The 27936-nt window shown below is 32.9% G+C and overlaps 1 long non-coding RNA gene across 4 annotated transcripts; it reads left to right on the top strand.

The window, feature by feature from the left end:
- The first annotated feature begins 31 nt into the window (after window positions 1-31).
- Window positions 32-27936, top strand: LOC126551393 (uncharacterized). 4 transcript variants are annotated; one of them, XR_007605294.1, is made up of 5 exons: window positions 32-676; window positions 854-1041; window positions 11851-11986; window positions 12108-12412; window positions 27227-27936. It is a non-coding gene; the product is annotated as an uncharacterized LOC126551393 (long non-coding RNA). The 4 variants fall into 4 exon arrangements; XR_007605292.1 differs by lacking the exon at window positions 27227-27936 and adding an exon at window positions 12849-12999 and having other exon boundaries at window positions 34-676; XR_007605293.1 differs by lacking the exon at window positions 27227-27936 and having other exon boundaries at window positions 39-676; window positions 12108-12200; window positions 12263-12999.

Raw genomic sequence — 27936 nt, 5'->3', positions numbered from 1 at the left:
GTGGTAGGGTCCAGATTGTGCGTTCGTGTGTGTGTGTGTGTGTTCATCTCTCGGGGTCAAGGCCACGCGACGGCCCAGACGATGACGTCACCGTCTGCCCAACACACGAGTAATCGCAACAGGTGGTGCAGACGGTGGCGGCGGAACAGTCGCGGTCGCAGTCGTCGTCTATGGTCGCCATCGTCTCCGGTCGCCCCGTATAGGAGTGCCCCGACGCACGCACACACGCACACACACACACACACATACACCCACATACACGAGCGCCGTCGACCCAAGTCCCGCGAGGAAACGCGTGCCGCTACGGTCTACCACGTGCGCCTTTTTTTTTTTTTTTTTTTTTTTCAGTTATTTCCGTTATTTTTATTTCCACTCGCTATATTATTATTATGATTATGGTAAACAATCCGTCATCCGACCGGAAATCTGTTCGACCGTGATGCAAACACTACACGTCCGTCGTAGAATATATCGCGGCTATAACGACGACTGCACACTTTTATATAGCCGGCGGCATGAAACCTGCACCGCGAGTGCTGCAGTACGGAGCTTGTCGCCGCTAAAAGTGCATTTGTGACATAATGACTGTTCTCGTGAACGCGTCACCGACAGGTACACGCGGGTATACTACGTTCGTGGACACGAGTTGCAGGTATTGCACCGGAATAGTCTAAAGGTTAGTCTTTAAAGGACTCCGGGAAACTGGGTCAATGCCGCTTTCAATCTCGATAAAATCTTCGACTTTAACAAATCTCTATAAGTATTTTTTTTTTTTTACATTATTTTCAAAAAGAATTAAACGCGTTATTAGGTATCTATATTTAAAGCATATTTTTGTTTTTTTTTTTTTTAGAGAGGTCCTTCAGCACGACTGTTTGTTCATTGATATGACAATAAAATCGTTACATGCAGATTATTGTAGACTATATCATTTAATTACATCAAAACCGTCAAGGGGATATGTGATTTTAAATGTTTTATTATAAGAAATCATTATAATGAGAACGCATTTAAGAGCCTTGCAGTTGAAGCAGCATAAACGTAAGTCTATTGATTTGTTAGAAAAAAAAAAGAGTACTTATAGTAGTATCTAATCGATCTTCCTAATCACTGGCTTGCAATATTTTTAGGATTCGTGATTTCTGAAAACGTATTTAAGATCTATCATAATATCTCAAGATCTCGTATACTGTGAATACAATATAGGTACAGCACCACTCCTTTGCGCGATTTACAGGACGAACGTTGTCGAGTCACACTAGACACGCGTCATGGTGCATAGAGGTACACATTATAAGTTAGGTATAACGTTATTCCACCTAATAGTATAATTATGCCATCCCGTGGTTGATTTTAATCTGTTCGCTCCGGCTGTGTTGTATACCAAACCGCAGATGATGATGATGAGCAAAATATGTTTCCATTTCGCTAGAAAACACAGCGGTCGTGGCAGATCAGCGACACAGTACGCGATAATAGGCGTGCGTGATCTTAAATAATAATAACAATAATAATATTATAATGTCTTGTCTCGAGTATATACGAATAGTCCTATATAGTTCCTACAGGTCTTTCGGGCACGTGTGGTAGAAATAACACCGTCGATCATAATTATTATAATACGTTATTACTTTACTATATGTATATCATATACGAGTACCCATTGATGACGAGGAGTGTACCGCACTAATTTTATCACAGATAGTCTGATAGACGATTTATCGCGTAATATTAAAATAGTATATATTATGTCGATTATTATAAGTTATAACCAATATAATAGTATTTTATTATAAAAGATTGAAGTACAACACTTGTATACGATTAACGCATAACTAAAGTAAATAGTGATTACAGCGCGCGTGCAATATGTATGTATTATTATAATATTTAATTCGATTGGCCGTTTTCGATCATCATCGCGATAATACGGTGTTATTTATCGTAGTCATTAAATTAAATTGTGTTTGTGCTATTACAGTGGTAGTATATTATTCGAATTGAATTTTAACATAATTTTTTTTTTCTATTGCCGACCGCTTAAACGCACGGTTGGCATTATGGCTGCTCGTACGTCTATGCCTACGTATACAACGACTATTATAATTATTATTATATAAAATGCAAATTATAATAATGTCGTCCTCATTGTCGTATTATTGTATCATATATATACGGTGTACACGGTCGCATTGTATACCAATTTATATAAATAATAATATTATGTGCACACGGTACATATAATACCACGCAATAGTCGTGCCAATCCATTGTGCTATAGATTTTTAATCGTTTTAGTTGTAAATGAAAATATATTATACTGCGTTTCCCGTATACAAACCTACATCTATACTTATTGAACTTTATATCGAATCGGTAACAAACGAATACATATATAGCGATTTGCCCGCTACGACGCCGCCGCGAGAAAGTCCAAACCGTCAAAACTTTGTTGAAACGATAAATTCGTTTTAAACATATCTACCAAAACCGTTACATTAAAATATGCATTGTATACACAATCTATTATATTATAGCTACTATTGTACAATATCGACCAATAAGACGTATGTTCAGAATTACATATATTATATTATACAGAGCTGTATAACATAATATTACGAGTATTACGCTTAAATACCTGTGCTTTTGATAAATTATGCAAATAAACTGTACCTTTAGGTTAAAAGGTGTATAATACACAATATTATCATACTACTGTATTATGATAGTATAGTGCTATGCGTTATGTGTTATATATTATGTGACTTACCATCCGTATGACATTATATGACTATTATTAGAACGGTCACATCAGTAGTTTTTTACCCTTGTTATTTTTTACGGGAGTTGACGGGTAAACTCGACACGGTGAACCTAACCTTTTAAATATGTGAACTATCATTTTAACAAACATAATATTATTACATATTATATATTTTTTTTTCACACGGAGGATTTATTTGAAAAAATAACCAAACGTGTACATGATATAAATATATAATATTGATCATATTTTTTTTTTTTATATGGACCATATTATTATTTACTCGAACACCTGCAGCAGTTATTATCAGTTATTAATAATATTTCAGACGTAATTTCTAAGTAAGAATGCAATAGTAATATATTTTTTTTTACTGATTGAGAGACACGAGTATAATAAAAAGCTATAATTATTAGATAAAACAAATATTAAATTTTAAATAGATATGTTTTTAAATGCGTTGTGTTTGTTCTGTAACATATTATATATAAATAATATATAACTATAGTGTAAATTTTTTTATGATAAATTATAAATTCAAACTGTTAATTAGCAACAAATAATATATTATTATGTGTTTAATATTATCAACTATAACGAGTGATATGAAAACTTCCAATTTAAATTATATTCGTTTTCGGAAATCAATACCGATTATATATTATTATAATATTATCGTAATATATAATATTATAATATAGGTTTGCAGTATTTATAAATTGCTATGGGCCAAAGTCAGTCGAACCAGTAAATTATTGACACGTGTACGTATTAGCCATTCACTATTATACAAAAGTCAAAGTACACAGGCGGGTGGTCAAACGTATATTATATATTCATTATACGAGTGTGGCACCCTTAGACGTTCAATGTGGATGAACGATGGTAGTGGAAATGAGACGTTGTGAGTTCTATAGTGGTTTTAGCGACACAATAATAATAATTCTTTCTATTGCAGTGAACTCTCCCGGGTAAAAAAATGTCAAAAATAATCGTAAAATAAACTCTTCCGAATTCCGAAGACGATCATCTTGTATAAACCGTTCTGATTTATCGATGATGATAATAATAATAATATATTATATAAACCATTTCAATAGGTTACATTATTATAAAAATGTAATAAAACTGAAAAATAGCTAACGAATCAAAACATTTGTCCATTAGTTGAACGTTTTGTTTGTGTTATAGTGTTTTATATTAATGCATTTTAGTCTTGACGATGTAGTGTAACGTGCTTATGTCTGGCTATTATAATTACAGTGTTAAAACTAATACAGACAAATCGAATAATATCGTTTCAAGTTTTTGGTGATGTTTATAATAATATATATTATATAGAATTATACATTTTAAACAGTATATTTATTTTAAGTGAAATAATATGTGAATCCTTATTATCTACGTTCGTATATTATATTTTGCATTAAAATTGTTTTTAATGTATATGTACTATAGATGCTAGGCGAGATATGAATATATTCCCAGATGTTAGTTTTTATGTTACTAATAATTTAAAATTGTTAAAAAATTATTTTTAATTCAATTAGTGATAGCTCTCTATAAATGATAGACATTAATAGGTTTTGGATGCACTTAAGCTATTATTTTTAAAACAATACATTTTCCCAATTTGTTATCGATATTATTAACTGGAAATCAGTTAAGTTAAAAATATTATATTTACATCTACAAAAACGAAAAATGAATTATTATATCGAATACATTTTAAATTCATTCAAACGGTTGACTAGACTGTGCGCTCGATAATTTTTGACCTATACTTACTTAAACGTAATAATAATATTATGAGACGCAAAATAAAATTAATATCATATCGGAATGATAAATGTATAATATTACCTATGTATTTAATAGATCTCAAACCGAACTTTCACGTTTAGCCTATAGTGAAACGGAATTCCAAAAAATAAATAATATGGATTTGTTAAATGCCCGAAGGAAATAGGTCTTGAACAATGGATGACTTGTTAAGTAATAAAATGTAGATTGCCGTATTTAAGAGCAAATCAGCACACCCGATCAAAGCTATTGTACTCTAATAATGTGAGGTCTTGAATCGAATAATAGGTATACCTTATATAGGTACGTAAATGGAATATTATTTTTTTCTTAATTATTGTAGATAATGTTTTCATTGAAACCGAACTATTGCCGTCGTCTATATACACTATATAATATATCATATCATCATATTTTATAGAAATGCCGTGATTTTTTTCATATACATAATATTATATTATACAGTAAATACACACGCCTATAGTATTGATCATTTATAAAATATGAATAGGAATTTATTATTATTCTCTCTTGAAGTGTGGCCAATGTTAACCGTGCATAAAGTTGATAATTATTATATTATTTCAAGTCTGCGAAAAGATTTTAATCTCTTATTACGTCATTACAGTTAATAATTTGTATGGTACGTATTCTTTGTGCGGATGTAAATAATTATCACACGTGGCCGTAATCAACGTAATGTAATCGGTTTGAAATAGTTGGCGAAAAATAATTATTCATTTAAATCCATTTACACTATATAGGTACATATAAGTAGGTACCTATATATTGTATTATATACAATCAAATGTTCATAAACTGGTTGACATTGAGATCAGCGATATTTTTTTGTTTTTATTTTTTAATTTTTTAATTTTTTTTTTGCTGTGCTTCAAATACCAAAAATCATTGGGATTATCTATTTTTTATCAAAAAATACACACCCAAAATATTAAATGCTTAATACGTATACGAACGAGTGTTTCTGGATGGCATGTAGACAAATTAAAGTTAATTTCCAAATAAACGCGGTAACCGGTTTAAATGAAATGAACTCTGATAATGGCTCATTCAATTTTTTTCCGTACCGGCAAACAACTTAAATGTATACTAATACCAAACCAACCAAAGCGAGGATCATTATTTTTTTTCGTTTTATTATTTGACATTGTTAGACAGTGATGGAACCCGATCGTTAATGAGATATATCTGTAGATCATGGCAAAAAAAAAAAATTAAAAGAAAGGTTATTTGCAATTTGACAAAAAAGTACATCTAATACTTTAATGGGGAAAAAATGTACCTACTACCGCGTGAACTCGTATTATTATTTTTATTTTATTTTTTGTCAATCTTGCATTATACACGTGGCATAAAAACCAACAACGAGCATTGATGTCATAGGTACATCTGATGATTTTTAGTGTAAAATATAGAAAAAAAATGGTATTCCATTTTAATTTGTCTTATAGTATGATTTTTTACACGCATTAAATTATTATTATTATATTATAAATTATAATATAATATTTTGCTCAATGTAAGATCGTATTGTTAACGAGAAATTATATGCATATTTTATCTTTTTATCCGATAAAACCGTCTTGAGAAAACGGTTGTACATAATATTATATTATACAATATACGCACATTACGTACATTTGTAATGAAAATAAACTGCACCGCGCTAACATCCGTTCTCGTTTCGAAATTTCCGGTTGCCCCCCAATTGGGTTGCAGCGCACACAACGCCAGAATATTGTCACGCCGGAAAAATCGTGAAGTTTTATGACGGCGTAATGGCCGTTTCTTGTTCATAAATATTGTTTATGGTAATACATTATTTTATTACTCTTTAAGTAAAACACAACTCGACAACAACTACCATGTATTTTCCATCGTCGTCTGCTATACCATAATAATACACATATATATATATATATATATATAAGACACATTTATATTATACATCAGTATTTATTATAAATATATATATATACCAAGCGGGCTAGTGTAATGGATCGTTTTGTTATTGCCAGGCCTAAGTTATTATTTTCTTCAGACTTTTGAACATTAACATGAAAAAAAAAACAACTCAAAAATACAATAGTATTGTCGGTCTTATCTACAGCGACCGATCCTTCCCATTCAAAGTCTATAGACACACACACACACATACACGCACTACCGCGCACGCGTATATAATATACACGAATAACGCGTGACCTATTATTCCAGGATTTATGTATTCGCATTGGAACTCGAAATCGTTTGCAGTGAAAAAACAAAAACAAAAAAAAAACTCTATATCAAAACGATAATGTCAATCCGCGAATATCGTTTAATAATGCAGTTACAATTTCGTCGGACCGCGGCGGTCATCACGAGTGATGCTGCAGAAAACACCGTCTCGTCGACATTAAAATATTAATAATAATTTGCGCATTGCGGGCAACGGTACAACAAAAATAGGTACTAATAATAATGAAGTACACTATATGTACTTGCGCATACGATATTCTTAAATCGAATTTATGAATTATACGTATAGGTACGTATTATTATTATGATTTGATCGCAACGGCAGATTTGATCGATGCGTCGATCGATGAACGAGCGCAGGAAACCACTTCAATTATGTAAATGCGTCGGTCGGGCCGACCGACCGGACGGACGGACGGACGGACGACGATCATCAATCGAGCGTTCGGCGTTTTCCCCTAAAACCCCGTCGCGGGGGGCCCGCGAGCCGCACCTCCCCCCGGACGCCCCGCTGACGCGTTCAACCCCCACCGCCGGGGCACACCGCCCGTCCGTCACACGCGCCGCTCAGCGGCGGTGTGGCATTATAATGTAATATTATTCTACAACGATATCCGCGAGGGGCCAATATGTCACACACCCAGCGGCCGCATTCCGACACCTGACGTCGACCAATCAACGGTCGCGGATAACGCTCGCGCCGCACACGGATATTACAATATAATAATAATAATAATAATATAATATTGTGCCCGCGCGCGGATAGATACTTATCTCGTCCGAGGCTTGTCAGAATGCCACTCACAAGGCGCAGATACCTGGTAATACCGCGGTATATTGTAATACACCTCGTCGAATACGATATTATAACAAAACGCGTACAAAATAATAATATAATATACGCGGCTCCATGTGAATTCACTCACGGTGATTAATGATCGTCGTCGTCGCAGTCGTCGATCGCCGTGTATAGTCCTCGTCGTGTGCTCTTTTTAATTTTTCTTTATTTTTTTTTTTCACCTTTACTCGCGTCCGCGTCGGAAGAATCTAATTACGTGTACACGATAAATACGCGCACGTTATAGGTACTTATATATACTTTTATTATACCGCACACGTGCATATAAACCTGAAGTCGTATAGGGATATTATATGATAAAATATATATTATATATATATATATATATATATATATATATATATATATATATATATATTATATATATATATATGTGTATAACCGTCGATTCGGCGGCGGGGTGGTGAAATGTACTTTTTTTTCACTCTCGCACTGTCCGGTCGTGAACTCTTTCCGTAGGTACGATTACTGCAGCAGCAGTGCACGTCGCGGGACGGTCTGTGGCCTTATGTATCGTATGCAGCTGCACCGATATGAATTTTGGTCGAAAACAATGTATATGAGCTCACAACGAGCAACACACACCGTCGTTATAATGATTTTATATAACATTATATATAATGTAGCAGTATGTACAAAACGAAATCCCATTAGAGGCAGAGTATACTACGTTAATAAAATAATAAACCATATTGCACCGCTGAGCTGGGGACTTGACTATACGATGACGCGATATTAAGCGGGCGGTTAACGACCGGCGGTAATCGCGTCAGGACCGTTAGGTTAAGGATATTATATCCGTCACCTCGTCACAACACGACGTATAATATAACACTAACGCAGAAAAACCGGGAAAAGCGATGGCTCGTCGTTTAATGAAGAACAGAATGACGCGCGTTGTACACTAGCCCGTTCCGTCACTGCAGGTTAGGTGTGGGAAACTGAGAATAATATTTATTATACGACGAACAAAAGTACTTCAAAATAATACATGATATTACTGAACGACGGGGGTGGTACCGGCGATAGTTAAATATCTGCCATATACGGTGGCTGCGAGCCCGTAAATTATACCTTAACTTCCTCAAACGACTATATCAGAATTATCTGCAGATTACGAAACGAGTATTGCAATACTTTTTATTCAACAGTTTTTTACAATATTCGGCAGAATTAATTATGACCTGCAGCTTAAACGGTCGAGCGGCACTTGTTCCTGTATATATACATATTATTATAGTGCATATAATACAGACACGTCCCGGGGTAAGATTGTTTATTTTTCTACTGAATAATACGATGTATTATAATATTATTATATCCCATCGAACGATTTACGATGATTTATGTCAGACGTGGTGCAGACAAAATTTAATGGTTACTATATTAGCTGCTGTTGCTGATGCTGCTGCTTTTTTTGCTGCACTGCGAAAACAATAAAATATTAGATCATGCGATCGCGGACGTGCACGAGGACAACGACCAAAGGGGCCAGTATTTTAGATGTAAAATTGTCGTCAAGTATCGAAAGCGAAAACCCAAACATCATTCTAAAAAAATGTTTGCACGTATTTCCATTGGGTCGCATTTCTTATCACATTCACCGCGAATTTTTGTAGATCGTAACTCGTAGCCACTCGTCCAATAAATATTTATTTTTGTATTTTGATAGTCGAAATTATCATAATTTACACAATAATACTGCAGTGTTGGTCATGTGTACGACACCTTATTTTTTTTTCTACCTATAATACTCTGGTTCGGAATACATTGTCGTGACGTATGAACAAATGTGCTGTCCACGAGTGCTGTATGATCAACATCACATAGTATTGGATTGAATTATATTATATTTCGACTTCATACGAGGTATGTAATATTAAATAAGTCACGTACACGTCGTTGATATTCACAACGCGCGATGTCCAAAGATTTATAATCGATTGTGTTACATCTGTGTAAACACACAAACGGTCTGTTACACGACTGCGTTTCCAGTCTTTCGGAAAAACAAGTCTCAATATCTCCGCGTGACGATACTCACATAATAATATATAGGTATAGAGGCACCTACCGTCGATAGGAGAGAACGAGAATCGCTCGTTTGTTCTCTGTACACAACAACACAATTATAATTAGTTTTACTAAACGTAGAGTATGTGTTTCGCACGCTGCAGTTTAATAATTATTTCTTATATGTATTTCGTGTCATTACCAGCTATTTACGCAAACATATATGTAGGTACAATAATAGTACTTCGAGACTTTAACGACTGCCTAATTTTAAATACTCGATTTAGAAAATTATACAGTAAAATTATATATATATATATTATGTTATATTATAAATTATCTATATTGCGCAACGCATTTTAAGCCCGTGCTGTTATTACTATTACTAATGCCATCATTGACGTCATTTATTAATCATGCATTTTATTATTTTTACATATTATACATTTCAGAACGAACAGAGCGTCGGTACACACGATTTCGTTTTAATACACCACATATTATATATATTATTATATACGTTTTTTATTGGATCTCGGACGATCATTACCATACCACCGTGTTTTTTTCTCCGTATCCTTGTCTCTCGATTCGAAATAATCAAGTTTCATATTTTGATTAATTGCTCGTGCACGCGCGTATATTATACGTACAAATTCAATCTCTAACAAATTGTCCGTTCTTATTTCAGGCGTCAGTTTGGGTGGGTCGGCTGTTATAACGATATAATATATTAATCGAAGTTTTGAAACGCTTATTTCTCTAAACACACACACACACCAAGCTCGCGCTCGCACACAATATAATATGCGTTCTCACGGGCAATATTCGATTTCGGTTTTTTAGGACCTATGCCTGTATTATATATATAATAATAATGCGCACACACACATATATATATAATACAGCAGGTATGAACATAAATATGATGTATAACAGAAGAACGGATCGAAAACGGCAACAAATCCGACCACAATATAATACGCGTGTATACATATTATATATATATATAGTTAAGTATTATTATACAGCAGCAGTAGCATTCGTTGATATATACACCCGTGAAGCTTCAGCAACGATTTCGGATCAACGACCCTAACGCACGTTTCATTATATACACACACACACTCATAATATATATATATATATGTATATTTATTATATTGAGTTTAATTAAGAAAATGACCGTTTATTATACGGAATTGAGAACGTGTGTGCTGCAGTAATGTACATGCGCTCATTATATACACACACACGCGCGCGCGCGAAACTATCTTATATTGTTAACGGCGAGGGTGGGTAGGGGACGGCCGAGAGGGGATTTTGGCGGACAGAGGGGAATAAAAAACGAATCGTATAATATAATATATATCCGTCGTCGTCGTCGTCCGCGCCACGACCACCACCGCCGCGCGATTTCGCTCGTGCGCGCCGGACCTCATTACCTTATCACCCGCGCCCCCCTACGCGGGGCACCTACACATACACACGACGCCATATAACAATATTGTGCTTGTCGTTGTGTGCAAACGTCGTGTGTTTAATTAGCGAAAAAGTTTCAGGACTGCTGCAGCAAGACTGTCGCGGCGGGCGCGGGTCGTGCGTCGATCAGAATATTATTATAATAATATATAAAATGCCGTACCTATAGGAAACACATCGTCCCGTATATATATATATATATATGCCCACGGTACAAATATACCCGAGTCGCACGATATACGTTGTATTCGTATATTATTATCCGATACACGATGCGACGGACGGACGGACGGACGGGCAAATAGATAGATATAGAGAGAGAGAAAATCGGTACGAAAATCCGTCGCGTGACGGATCCGCAATAAACGCGTGTCGTCGCCGCCGCACACGTCGTTGTGTCGATAACGCGTGTATATTATATGTAAGTACGTATGTACGGTAAGAAGTATATATGCACACTGCCAGTCCGACTATATTACATATTATACGACGCGCGAGCCACTCAACACGCGGGACACGTAACTACGTTTTATTATTGTTATTATCGGTGGCATAACCATATCGTAGAAGCAGTACAGCACGGATGGATATTAGATATAGGGTCTATACTGTAATCTATAACCGCGTTATTGTTGATTTTATATTTTTGTTTTTTTTTTTTTAGGGCATAAGCAATAACCTAACCAATATTCAACGCATTGAACATATACGCGACTATCGACAATCCAGATCCTATGATGGTTTTAAGGTACCCACTCGATAGTTCTTGATCCGATGCAGCTGTTAAAAGCGAACCGGTCGTAAGTACTATACGCATAGATACTATCATCACACAGTGATAATAATATTGTACGATGTGTGTTTTTAATATATTGTTACATTTTCATCAATTTTTTATAATAGTTTATTTTATTTGTACAGCATAAAATGTATACGCAGATTACGACGGAGTGTGATGTGTCCTCACACATACATCATATTCGTTTCGAGGAGATATTACTGCTCTGGGTATAGGTAATATCCATTTTCGATAAATTATTCTTTCAACGTCTTCAGATCGTTTGAAATTGAAATAGGTTAAGCACATAAAAAAAAAAAATGTGACTGAAAAAGAGATCCTGAGTGCAATATCATCGTTGTCGTCGTGTCTCGTTTGGTGTTTCTGCCTTTTTGCAGGAACCTAAATGGATAGACGCCAAAAATCTTTGTGGTGGCACTCTACTGCAGTAAGTATCGCTTTCTAGAAGAAACGCCTGTGTATCATGCTATTGAAAGGGTTATATCGCATATTATATTTTAAATCATAATATAGGTCGATGATATCATATTATGGTTATTATGATTTATAACGTGCGTGCACGCACATATTTTTATTATAAAATTTATAACTCACATCTACTATCAGTGTTGAATCCAGATATTATACTCCAGGGGGGAGAACATCCTTCTTTTAATTTCATTCGCCCTTCACAAATACAGTTGTTAAAAAAATGTACTTATTAAATAAACAATACTCGTTACGATTTTATTATCTTTTATTATTATCAATGAACATATACCTACTGTTCACACGTTTTACATCGAATTACTCGATATAATATATAATATAACGATATAATCGTGTTCAATAAAATACATTAATTTTTATTAACATTCCAATAGCGCGTTCACAAATTTGGGACAAGAAACGTTAGGATATTGTAAGCGAAAGAAGAAGATCCACCTCGAGAGTTCGTAGAAAAAATTAATCGATTTGCACGCGAGAAAAAAATTGTTGCATTAGACCGTTTGATAATATTATTTTAAACGCGTTTTATATTAATAACTGTATAAAATAAATAATAATAATAATAATGTATCTATGTGTAATTGTTATTATACCTACTAAAATACACGATCACGAAAGAAGAAGAAAAGTGAGCCCCCTCCCCCAAAAAATTGTTCGGATTCAATATGCTGGCTCACTACTCATATCAATTATATTATACACGTTCATACATTATAATATAATATTATGACATTATACTCGGGTATATACGTATATAGTATATAGTTTTCCCCATTCATGTCGAGCACATATATGTCATATTATACACACACACAGATAAGTGTGTGTGCGTATATATTATCATAATAATAATATGATATTATGCGCTTATAATACTCGTGTGTATGGAAATTTCATTCATCCGAAAAGTCCCTCTCCCCCGGCACCAGCTACCTATATAACCGTCAGCCGCGTACTGTGCAGTTGTACATCACACACGACGACGACGACGATCGTACAGGTTCCGACGGCCCGACCGGCGCTGTGTGCGTGTGTAAAACGCGTGTTTTGTATGTGCGCACACCGGTCAAACTTGGAACAAGATAATAAATATTAAACAATATAGGTGTACATGCGCGCGCGGGTGACAGGTTGTAGGCTACCGGACTTGGGGACACATTCTTGGTATACGCCTGCAGTGTACATAAATGCGTGTCTGGTTAGCGGTGTGGTGTACGCGAGCGGTCAACGACGACGACGACGAGAGGCGAACGCGTATAAAAAAAAAAATAAAAAAATAAAAAAACGGAAAACACACACTCACACGACAATAATATATTAAAATAATAATATGTATATAACGTTTATAAAATGTTATGATAAGTGATTATGTTTTATTTTATTTTTTTTCAACCGATTTATCTCCATTACCCACTTTATTATATATTATAATATATAGGTAGGTACCTCCTATATCGCCGTCGCGGCTGCTGCAGAGATCGGATTTCGTGTTCGGTAAAATTTTAAACGACGTCGCGCGCGCTTGTTAATTTATTCGTAATGTCCTCGACACCAGCCGTATTATAATATGCTTGCTATATGTGTATAGATAAACATCGAAATGCTCGTCTATTTGTATACAAATATAACAACGACGACGACCACGACGATGATGATAACAACAATAATTATACGTATAAAATAAATGTATGGAATCGATCAGCACACGAGAATTTGTCCGCAAATGCGCTCGGTTAGGTTAGGTCAAATATTATTTTTTATTACATAAAAGACCTTTTTTCGATCGTTCAGCGGAATATAGGGTTCTGACTTGAAGCGATCGAAGTAAAACACGATTTTACTTTTTGTTTTTAAGGACTTGCCTATCTTGCCTGTATTATGTTCTTTAAAGTTTGTTCGTAATTTAAAACATTAAACAATTGTATGAAACCAAAAAACACATAATAATATATTAATAACAATATATTGTACATGACGTACGAGTGTACAGTGGACACTGTACACCTTTTAGCGCGTCATTCACGCAGCATGCTTCAATAAAAAATAATAATATAAAAATATTTAAAAAAAATAACACCTGTACAGGATTTTTATAAGGGTAACATTTCAATACACATTTCATTGTCTGCTGTGGCGTATCGTGCTTATGCGTGATATGGCACTGCGATCGTATCGATGCACTTTAACGATATATTATTGTACATGGCTAGTATATTATAATGAAATATAATATATGATACATATATAAGGTAGCACCTGATGCACACGATGTTTTAAGTTTAAGACCGCCTATTTCGAATCATATATAATTCCGTATCACTATCTCTGGCTCAAACGCTCGCGGGTACCTGTGATGTGTGAGTCGTGTGTGTGTGTGTGTGTGTGTGTGTGTGTGTGTGTGTGCTGTCATCGCTTCTATATTTAATTCTAAACGCCCCGTCACGGGCGCCGGAGCAGGTCATCTCCAGACGCGTTGGGCGACGACGTCTATATAGTCTTCGTGTGCGTGCGTGTTAAAATAATAATAACAAGGTATCAAGAAGAACGCTGATGGGAAATTAGGTTTCTGTATAATATAACCTTAACGTGTGTGTGTGTGTGTGTATTATATGTGGACTCGGTGCAATTAAAAGAAAACTATATCCGAAACGAACGGTGTGAAATCCGGTAGCGCGGGAGATATCTCGTATATCAATTAAAAATGTAGAATAATGTATAATATTATACCTACAGAACACACTCGACTCGAAAGCATAAACGATCTATTATAATAATATATGCTTATAGTCAAGACTAGCTGAATCTCAATTTCACCGCACTATACCATACTTACAACCCTCTGTCACATGCCCACACGTTTTTATAAACCAATATTGTGCGACCACCCGTACGTGCACTTCACCTATATCATTATACCCTACCCATATCATATCTGAGTAGGTAGCGCACGTTATATTGTATACATCGCGAACACGAATTATTACATATCCGGAATAATAATTCGATTGTTCAGTTGCGTTGACGCGTGATATAATAATAATATCTCGGATGGATATTGATTGACCTCTTATTCGCCCTCCTCTCGTCAGTATACACTCGTATTATTACGAAAAACCAAAACCATAAATCGTGTAAAAAATATATTTATTATTGTGAAAAAAATAAACCTATTGTCGAGTAGAGTGATATACTCGTTTGTTTACAATCCATTTGTGAGTTATACGCGTATAATATTAAATACTATTATGTTTCACAACCGACTAAATTGACGAAGAGACTATAGGCTAGTACATGGCGATAATTGGTAGCATATTTTGTCGTTACTGATTGATATATGCATATATGTGTTACAAATATAAATGTTATGTATAATGAATGTACGTCGATTGAATGTTCGGAACGACGACAATAATAATAATAATAATACATATAAATATATAGGTAATGCAATAGCGTATTACGCGATAAAATTATTTTGATGCGTTAGACGAACAATAATAATGTACTTATTGAAGCTATTATTGCCTCCAAATGGCGTCTTAACTGTGTGTATTATGTAATACACTGCATTATAAACGTTATATTAACAAAACTTGGATTTTAATGCATTAAACATTATTAAAAAATGTAAGATAAGCGCAACACACGTAAAAAAAATTGATTCTAAAAATAATATAACATACTTAGGTACACAATGATATATACATACATATGCGACAAAAATACATTTTAAAATTTCTTTTTAAAAGTAATGGTTTATAGTTACTAATTACATACCTATAAATGCTAATACTTCGTCAACATTGTAATTAATTATGAAATTGCTTATTTTTCATAATAATAATAACTTACTATTATAACTATATATTTTACAATATTATCAAAGTTTCTAAATCGAGAAAATGTCTGGAACAATTTTAGCGCACGCATTTCACAATTTAGTAAAAATTTTTACATCGTGAAATCGTGTCAAACTGTCAACTCAAGTATGCACATAAATAAAAATATAATATATTTCTGCAAAGGAAGACGATAACATAAAAATTCTACTAGTGGGACAAAAAATAATATCGCACAGTCATCTCGATATTTGCGCCGTAGACGTTCTTTAAAAATCATGCACGGTAAAATTATCACCGATAGGCAATAACTGTATTTTAAATATTTTATAATGCTTATAGGGTTCTACTCGTAAAACAAATTTATTATAGTATAGTATTATTATATAATATAATGTAAAGCGAGAGAAACGAGTGAAACGCAAACAATAATTGCAGTGTTCGCGTAATTACGTGATACATCGTTGTTAGGTGTCTGATCTACCTCCCCTATATAAGCATTTATACCTGCAAAATGTAAAACTTATGCTGACCGACTGACATCGCGTTATGTAACCATATACCTAAGTACATATCTGATGATATATATTTATACATAGGTATATATTATAAGTGTTTAACTACCACATGGTCGTATTTACTGTAGGGCCAATGTGTGGGATAATAACAACAACATATTATTACTTTGTATATTTTTCGATCATTTATTCTATTTGTGATAGTATGAGTGAACCATTGAAAATACGATAGTCAAACTATGCGAAATAATAAAATTGTTTTATTATTAAAATTATTCATGAATCATAATAATGTTGCATCTATCAGATATCTTATATAGCGTATCTATCAGATGATTTATATACCTTGAATTATGTACCTTGTGTTTTGTGATTAACATTTACGATTAAATCAGCTTTATTGACAACAATGATGGCATAATTAATAATGGTAAAAACACTGTGCTCATTCAACAACATAAAAGTTAGCCTTTTTATAGATTATCATATCACCTAGAAGACGAAATAAATTATAACTAATAAGTATAGTCAGTATAGATGAAGTTATTAAAAACTGCGTTAAAAAGGAAAAATATATTATATATATTATACATTAAAAAATATATATATTTAATTTAAATACGCCCCTCCAATACCATTCACTATAATACTTATAGTGCAATAATACTATATTATTAACTTTATATGGACGTAGTTCGAGAAGAATTTATACTACTTGCGTCAATTATACTTTTTGTGGGATAATTGCCGGCATATTTGAAACTAATATTTTTTAGTATACACTTGAGTCTCGCATTAAAAATAATGATTACTTATATAATATGAGTCGCGCTATTCACAAATACATATACTTTTAACACCATTCGATATGCGTCAGACGACCACATTTTTAATTGTAATAAATATTTTTGAGATTTATTCTCAAGATTTTTTTTTAAAACACAATATTAAGTATAACATTAAAAAACTCTTATTGATAAATTATAATAATTATTGTTAAAAATAATTGACATAGAGTGCTAGTCTTGTCTCACGAATAGATAAATATCGAAAGTGAATACTTTGTTAATTTGATTATAATAATTGCATAAAACAATATTACTTACTTAGTAACTTTCAGATAAAACCCTAGAACTCAAGTTATTCGTGATAAAAATAATAAATATAATAGTTATAGCGTGCGTATAATACGAGGTTTTAAGGACGATTACGAGTATATTTTTCAGGAATTTATCGTTTAAAACAAACATTTTTATATAATATAATCATATATTTTATACTAATAATATTATTATAATGTTATCGATTGGTGCACGAGTGATTTTCGACCGAACGGGGTAAACATATGGTCATGATATCGACAATTCGACTTCGGGACCGTGAAACCGCGGTACGGGTGCCCTTGAACCGCGGTATGAGGATTAGGAGGTACTCCACTGCTATAATAATAATATTATATATTATGTACCTACAACGTACTCACGTATATGTATAATATATTATATATACCTATACCGAAGGTCTCCCCTCTGGACGCGCGATGTCCCGGTCGGTAATTAAAGTGTCATAACTTCATTACGAGTACCAATCTCTATACGTATAGACGAATGCTTCGAACCGGTTACGAAGAGATATTATAAAATAAATACTCATTACTATGTGCGCAGTCGTGTTATAAGGTACGTATATTTCGTGTCCGGTGAGGTCTGTCGGAAAACGTTTCTCAAACCCGCGATCGGTCGGCGTAGGTACCTATACATATAGTACGAGATAGGTACCGCGCGTGTGGTATATACCAACTGCACGGTTCGTGCGTAACCGCGAGTCGAAAAGAGACGTTTTACCGATAGCGCAAGATGTACCTATAATAATATTAATATTATTATGGTCGTACTATTAATTGTCCATCGGACGCCGTTTAAACACATCTAATGCGCGTGCGCGAGCTTCCGACGACACACACACATTATTATAATAATATATTATTCGGCGGCGGCGGCGGTGGCGGTCACAACTCATTATTTATCGCGGAACAAGACACCTCCACAGCATCAACCCCCTCCCCCTACCCGCCACCCACATTTGGCTTGGTTGTCTGCGCCATAGTACTGTAATATAGCCGGTATACTCACCGTTAAAGACTGTAATATTATTATTAAAATCAACGTAATATGACGTCTTCTTCTCCGCTCGTATTCATATTATAATATATTTTTAGTTTTATGCGGACGATTATGATATATATTTTAAAATATTACCGTGTTTGTATAGTCGTACGTGCGTATCCTAAACGCGTAATGGATTGCTTACTTACAATATGTGTAGTGATTCAAATACGCGTTGTAGGTATATTCGCTGCGAGCACAACTACTAATCTCGGAGCGAGCGTATAACATATGTATTATGCGATAAATCAAACGTCCGAAATATAAAACCGAGCTTATACGTATTACCTTACAGTCATAGGTGATCGCCGTCAGTGAAGATAGGCGTCAGTGATAGGGTTCAAGTATTCGTAGGATTTTTTAAATGTATAGGCGGAGACTGAAAGTTTTTAGGTTTTAATAATAAAGTCGGACATACTTCAGCAGCATTTCGTCCGATCGCCTATCGTCTGTCCACGTAATAATTTCCTCGATGTCAGAACACAAATATTTGTACCGACGAGTATATATACCGACGCGACGATGCATATTCATTAATATTATTAAATTGTATTATAGTAATATTCAATTATTTAAATAATTACGATGACTGAACTTAATCAAACTCAAGGTTAGGCTACATATATAGGTTTATATGATCCTATATTTAGTATTTACATTTAGAATCGTATGTCCTAATAATACATATTGCGGTACCTACCTACTAGTTTTGCGGGCGATGGGCGTCGGGCGAGATTTAATAACATAACATACCCCATAGTAAGTACTTACCGAGAATTAATAATAAAAATGAATATTTCGCAGGTATTTTTGGTAGAGAAACGAGTAAAAAATCATCAAATAAAAAAAAGCGCTTTTTTACAAATTATAATACTATAATAACGTTCACGCGAATTGGAGATGACGTGACTTTTAAGCTGTAATACCCAACGCAAACCCAAAATATTGTGTGTACGATGTAACACATTAAATATCTGTATACGTATAATAATAATAATAATAATATGTTAATAAATTATGATGTATAGATTAAGATTGTGCTAGTTCGACCGCATACACAGTTCCTATATTAATATAATATTATTATGTAAAGTAGTCGTAAGTCATGTTATTATTTTCTCATAAAATCGACTTTGGCGGTTTCGTCAAAAGTTTTACGGACGGAATCGTTCACAAACCGGCCGTTATTATTACCCATTCTTTATTTATTTTTTAACAACTATGTATGGACTCGCGTGTCGTTTATTTATATGTTATTATTATTTTTTCTGATTTTTACGATACACATTTCCTCTTATACATTTTATGGAAACAGATTATTGAATTTATAAATTCGTAGTTACGCCATATCATCAGTGGACGCGTATGATTTTGTACCGAATTATTACACGCACGACTCGTCTATAAATATTTAATATACACCGTGGCCACTATTAATTAAAGTATATAATATAAAATATATGCGCGCGCGCGTATTAGGTAGTTATTATTATTTTTATACGTTATACGACCAAACGTGAGATTAACGAACCGAGTAAAATTAAATAAACTCGATTTTAAAAATTACCATTTCGTAGCTAATATTATATACCTATACACATTTAAACATTATTATATTATATTGTTTTTTATCACCTAGTCGTCGATAATATAATATTGCGTATAGGTAATAGCCGTAGGAATAATGGCCCGGCTTTAAGCATTTTTCATTTTTACGAGAATAACGTTTATACGCAAACTGTGGGGTGCAACGACGTATTATGTAGGTAGGAATATTATGCCGCCGCTATTCGATTTCGGTCACAATCGAAACGGATTTATTATTGTTGTTGTAACATATTTGAATACTAAACCGCGGTCGTGTGATTTGCGTGAGCGTGTGTAATGGTTTCTAAGCGGTCTCCGCGTGTACAACAGTTATCTATGTATAATGATAATATTAATATATTATTATGTTTACACGGTTGTAGGTACATTAATTTACTGCACAGACATAACATTCCGTTCTAGAACTCGGGAAGTGCAACTGTATAATGTTCACACGTGTAGACGTATACACGTGAAGAATCGAGTTTTTTTTTGTTTTAGACAATAATAGTACAATACGATTGCGGGGTACGAAAAATCGTTTGTAAAAATATTATATCGTACACACACGCGTAATAATCGGTAACACGGAATCGTCAGTATTTTTTACGGTCAACTATATAGCAGCAGCAGACCGCGTATGTGGTGGTAATGACGTGAAAACCCGTTTGCACGCGCGCGAGGAACGTCCGATAAAAATACTTTGGACGATGAGAAGCACTTATAATGTGGTTTTGATATTATATTATAAAAAAACGATAAAAAAGGATTTACGACCGCCGTTTTCTGCCTCGCGCTAAAAAAGCGACGATTTCGGCGAATCCTGCAAGCGGAATACAAAACTGTACTGCACTGCAATAATTAACGGTTACGCACTATATTATTATAATAATATTAAATGGGCGAGCGAATGGGCGCTCGTACAAGTCCGTCAGCCTGGCAGAATTTGTAATACGAGTCTTAAAAACGTCGATGTCGGGGGTAATATTTGGGTTAGAAATTACAATTTTTGCATTTCAAATCGTTACGAATTATAGGCGCCAATTATCTCTAAAAAGTTTGAGTTAAAAATGTTGATTTCGGAGTTCCAGACTGCAGACGGACCTCGCGTGTACAATTCAATGTCGCAGTAGTCACGAGTGTCATGACGTTATATAAATATAATATGTGCGTGCGTGTGTGTTATGTAACTCGGATCCGACCGGACGAAAAGCTCTCAGAAAATACCATTTCCGAAACGACCGCAGCGGGGGATGGAGTATTTACTGTTATTATATTATATCGTTGCGCAGTGTATTTATTTTTTTCGCGGTATTGAAATATACCGATCGATTAAATGTGCAGTACGCGTCGTCGGAGGGAATAACGACCGACCAGCGGAAATCGCAATCCGCGTATTACATTATATTATACGTACTACACGCGTACAATATACATATAAACACGACGACGTCCCGTCGCGTTCGTCAACTCGCGACTTTCTCAACCGCGCCAATAAATCGCCTTGATATTAATATTGTAAGTACGTAGTTTTTTAAAACCCGTAGTCAGCGTCGCGTTACAATTCCGTTTGGTAAATCGTATTCGTTTGATTTTTTTTTTTTTGTTTTCACGATCCTCTTCCGCTTTAAAAACGTCTCGTAATAATATAATATCAGTTTACGGCAAACGTATATATGTGTATAGGTAGGTACGGATGACGAGAGAAGGGGAGAATCGCACGATCGAGAAAAAAATCTACAAAACGGTTTTCTAGAAATCTCGAACTGTTATAATGCAATAATTATATAAATAATATTTAATAGTATATTCCGGCCGTTCATTACGCCCGGAGCGTTCTGTGTTCACGATCGCCACTTATCACGCGTTGTAATAATACGCCTGGAAGTGTACATTCGCTATATCCAGAGTTCACGGTGTTTAGTCATTAATATTTTATTATAATATATTAAAGAAAAAAACGAAAAAATGACGGCAATGACACAAATAAGATATTGTATCCAATAACGATAATCACATTTTGTATATACTACAAATTATATTGTTTTATAACATATTGCATATTATATTATTTATGTCTACTTCTCAAACTATAAACTTTGAACCACACTCGTTCGTATGTGGTGTTCGGTTCACGATTTTAAAAATGTTGCTCGTCGCACGTGTGTGCTGAGTGTCCTTCGTCACTTCTTAGTTCTTTGTATGATTGTCAAACGGTTGTCATACATGTGTTATATATTATACAGGCACATCGACAAATGTGTGATTTAAAAACGTCAGAATTTCCCAAAAAATATATAATTTAATTTATCTTCAGTAACCATATCCAGTAATTTTTTTAATATACAATAGCTATATAATTTGTGTACTGTGTATTTGTATTAATATTTTGTATCAATGGCTTTTAACTTACTATTGTTTTATGGGTAAACACAAGCGTTTTATTTATGTAATTCCTTTATATTATACAGTGAAATTATTGTGCATAAATAAATACCTAAACAGGAATCACATTGGTAAAACTTCCTGTTTTTTATTATTGTATTTTGTTTTTATTTTATTTAGGCATCACAGAGGATTGCGAGGAATTCAAAAAAGTTGATGAGCTTTAGATCAAAGAGTTACTGTGAGAACCAAAACTTAGCGTGGAACCCTCTTAAGAATTTTTTGCCCTTTCTGAACTGCTTTTAAATGCAAATCAGTGTTAATGAGATGATTAGATATGCTTCACAATGAATTTTTTTATTTTTCTTAGGGTAATATTTTGAAATAAATGTATTTTTTTTAGATTTTGAAATTCCTTCATGATTTGATGTTATAATAATTACCTAAATAACTACTATTCAACCAAAATTAGATATTTAACTAATATAGGTAGTAATAACATTTTAAATTAAAGACGATTTTTATAGTTTTTAAAATGTTTGTATAAATTATTAATTCAGTAATTTCTTCATTGAGTGTTTGTTATATACATAATATAATAAAGATGGATTATTGAAGACTCTACACATTTCAATATATTTAGGGCAATATTATTGATCACTAGGTATCTGTTATATGTTTGATTGAAAGGTTTTTATTGGATATGGCAATAGTTGGTGCCGACTATAATATAATATGATGATGATAGATATATGAGTGAGTTGGATGGATGTGTTCTACTGTCCTATTTTTCTATTATTTATCGCACTTGAGGAGTAAAGGGTAATTATAATTTCTCTCTTATTTTAATACCTGTGGGAAAATTACAGTTTTTAATTTTGAGTTTTACATTTATGAGTTTGCATGATAGAGTATAATATTATATAATTATATTTTTATAACGTTTTGTATATTTTTACATTATAGCGAGTAAACTCATTATTTCGATATACATTATAATAAAAATTGCTATAATAATAATAGTAGTAATATTAACAATAATTAACAATACCTATTTGACGTTTATGTTTTGAATTTTCACGGTGGTGAACACGATATTGTAGGTAAGTAATGCCATCGACGGTTTGAACGCTTCGGATTTGTATAATATATATTTCAATAGTATTTGTTTTTGATTTATTCGGTATTTGTTATACTTAATAGTTGTTTTGAACTTTGTTTCGCGGCGAGCGTATACGCATGCAGTCACTCGTGGAAGAACTGAAAACGATGTCGTACACATGAAATTTTAAAATTGAACACAAATAATGTGTATTTAATAGTATGTTATGTGTAAAATATAGTAGGTATTAAATTTATTTCACTCGAATAGAATTTGAATTGAAGCACTATAATTAATGATATTAAAATATTGACGTACTTATACACACCTATAACGCGTGTTATAGCTAACACGATGATCATCAACGAAATCCGGAAACAAAGAAATTACGATGTTTTAAGTATAAATTTACTAATTTAGTGTATTACAAAACACGATTACACGAATACCTAACCTATTATACTATAAAAGTAATCATTAATACAACACGTGTCTGAGAAAAGTATTTCGTCGATTGTACGAGTATACGTCAAGTATTCGGCATGTACATAAATATACAAGGTAAGCCATTTAAGTGTCTATAATTATTATTTCGAAAAGTTTTAACTTTTTTGGAAATATATTTGCTGAATTTACTGTCATTAATTTGTAATCGTTATCGCATTTTTTAAGTTTTTACTTTTTGAAGAGATAATCTACATATTTAATTTCATACTTCAAAATAGAATATTTTTCAGAGTACTTAAATATATTAAAATCGAATTCGATGTTTTATTATTCTTATATTATGTATTAATATAATTTATAAGACGTATTTATATAACAATAATACGAATAATTAACGAGTAAAAAACGTTTATCTACATTTTAACTACTTATAATTATTAATAACTTATATTAATTGCTCGTTTGAAATTTAATCTTTATGTGAAAAAAGTACTTAAAAAAATATTAAAAACGTAAGATACCATTGAAAAAAGTAAAATAAAACTCAAAACATTAATACGACAAAATAGTGTAAGACATAAATATATTTTTTTCAAAAACGTTGTTTTAAAACGACAGAAAATGATGTAAAAGAACATTTCTTCGAAAAAGTTAAAACTTGTATTACACTTAAATGGATCACCTTGTATATATTATTATAACTTATGAGTAATTAATATCGCAAGTTCGTTCTACTATCAAATATCATGTTATTGTGCGTGCTGGCCGGAAGTGCGAAATCATCATATTATTATTATATATTATATAAGTCTGGGTACGTCCTCTTTTAATTGAATTACTTATTAAAATTGTACATGGTTAATTGATATTTTATTATTATACACAAGACTGATTTTACAATAATAACAATGAACATTCTTCGTGCAATTTACATAAAAACCCATGGGTGTATGAAGGAAGTTTAGTTATTTATATTAATAATTGTGTCCGGATTTTTTATTATATTGAAATGAATTAAAGCATTATTTTATAATAGGCACTTTTACTATGTATATTGTATTTATGATAATTTTTCTATGGAGTTATTTGATTCTTATATTGTGCAGTTTAAATTGTCATTCATATTATTCACAATACTTAACGTCATATTTTATAATGAAAAAATATGTTATCATAGTTACGCCTAACCTAACACATCTGAGTAGCAAGCCTATTAAGAATTGTAGATTATATTATTGTAATTATAGTAATCATTAATCGCTTTATTAGTTCAATTTTACTGAAAATTTAAATAAGTACTTATAATATTTCATTTTAAGGAGTTATCTAAAATGACTAACAGCGATATCGAAATCTTAAAATGGATTTTAGTAGGATCAATGCGAGTTAAATATTTTTTTGTTTAAATATTTTTAGAAAGAGTATCTGATATTTTTGGACGTCTGCTTTGAATTAAAAGGGCAATAGGTATATGTATTTTATTCGTGGAACAATGAACATATTATTATGTATTTATGAAATTGTAACTCTGAAAAGCGTTCTGAACATTTTAAAACATCATTCAATATTATTTTAAAGTCTTATGACTTGATTAACTGTAGTGTTATAATTAGATAGTTTTGAGAAAAATATTTTTTTCCATAAAAATGTCCATTCTCATTTCTTAGCTATCGCATACAAATGTGTTGTGCGATTAATGTATGTGGCCGTGCGTGAAACGATCATGATGAAATACACTGTATTATTCATCATAAATATTTTAATAAATCTTAAACTAAATATTTTTTTTTCTAATATCATACCTAATATGATTCATATACCATTTGATATTCAAAATGTGGAAAATAACAAATTGCGTCATATAATTTACGATGCCTTTTAATAGTCAATGTAAATATTATATCGTTTACATAAATTTAATTAATGAATAACGACGCATTGATAAATATAAAATTGGATGAACGTGGTTTAATTATGTACAATGCGTAATAATATTAAACAATGATATTTTTACCTTCATAAATATTGTAATATTATATTTTTTAAATCAGAATTTATTCCTACGCCACGAGTGTATACAATTGTTTGCTTACGGATTCAAATTTACAGAAATTTTGTTGCTGTAAATTTTAATTTGTAACTATAGATAAATATATAATATTATAATAATATATCTTTTATGAAAAAAATTTCGGATTTTTTAATTTTAAAATTATTTAATTTAATTTTATAGACTTTGTAGATGACCTAAGAAGCGGAAGTGTTTTAGCTTATACAAAGAAATAAACAAACAGTGTTGCGAAATAACTATTATATTATATTATACACTAAGCTCTTAAAATTGGTACCTAAGTTATTATTTTCCTTTTGCTTTATTGATTGAATAAAAATCAATAATGTATACAATATTATTCTTAACTGTTTCAAGTTCAAAAGTCAAGTTAAATGTTTTTGTTTGAAGTTAACAAATTATCTTTTACAACCTAGTTATACAGGTGAGATGTTTATTCAGTCTTTCTTTTTTTCTTTTGTGATTTCTGCAGTGTGGCTTCGGATGAAGTATTTCATTACAAGTCTACAAAGTCAAACACAACGAAATAGAAATACGCGAGCACGAAAAACGAATGTCACAGATTTTTACCTCGATGACGAAGCGATAAAAACCTAACAGGATGTCGACTTAATAATGTCATTTTTGTTTATTTTCAGATGTAAAATTTGTCCAAATCGCCTGTACACGGAATAAACCTGTCGTTGCCGATTCTCGACAGACTTTTTGGGACAAACATTACCTCGAGAAATCAAGGGGACCTGTTGCTATATAAACTTATCGTATACGTATATTGTATATTATTATAATACAATATTATATAACGACAATAACGATGAGGATGACAATACCGCGTGTACGCTCTGAAGAGGAAAGCTGCGGCGGATATAAATCGAGATCGTCACAATAATGCTCTGCTGGTAAGTCCGCTCGGCTCACGGTGTAAAATCTATGTGTAATAATATTATATTATGTATTATACCTATGATTATATTATATATACACACACACGATGGCGAATTATTATAATGGGTTCGGTGTAATAATGTGGCGCATTCCCACGGAATCCACGGTGCCCAGTAAGTCATTGACGGACAGGTTCGATTCCCGACGACGCGCGATCAATGGGTTTTTGAGTGGAATGGGTTCGAGTGCTCAGGACATTCCGTTTTTTTTCTTTTTTTTTTTTTTAATGCGCCCGTTACTGCACACACTCGCATAATAATAATAATAATAATAATAATATAATAAAATATAACGTATATATCCGTCTTGTTTTAAATGTTTGCGTTTCTCCGTCTCTTGTACATGCATATATACGTATACAAAACCTCTTGAACCGACACGATTTACTAGTGGAGCGTGGAGA

Source organism: Aphis gossypii, chromosome 3 (assembly GCF_020184175.1).
Source record: "Aphis gossypii isolate Hap1 chromosome 3, ASM2018417v2, whole genome shotgun sequence".
Classification (NCBI taxonomy): domain Eukaryota; kingdom Metazoa; phylum Arthropoda; class Insecta; order Hemiptera; family Aphididae; genus Aphis; species Aphis gossypii.
Note: the sequence above shows the minus strand (reverse complement) of the source record. Positions and strands in the feature narration are given on the sequence as shown.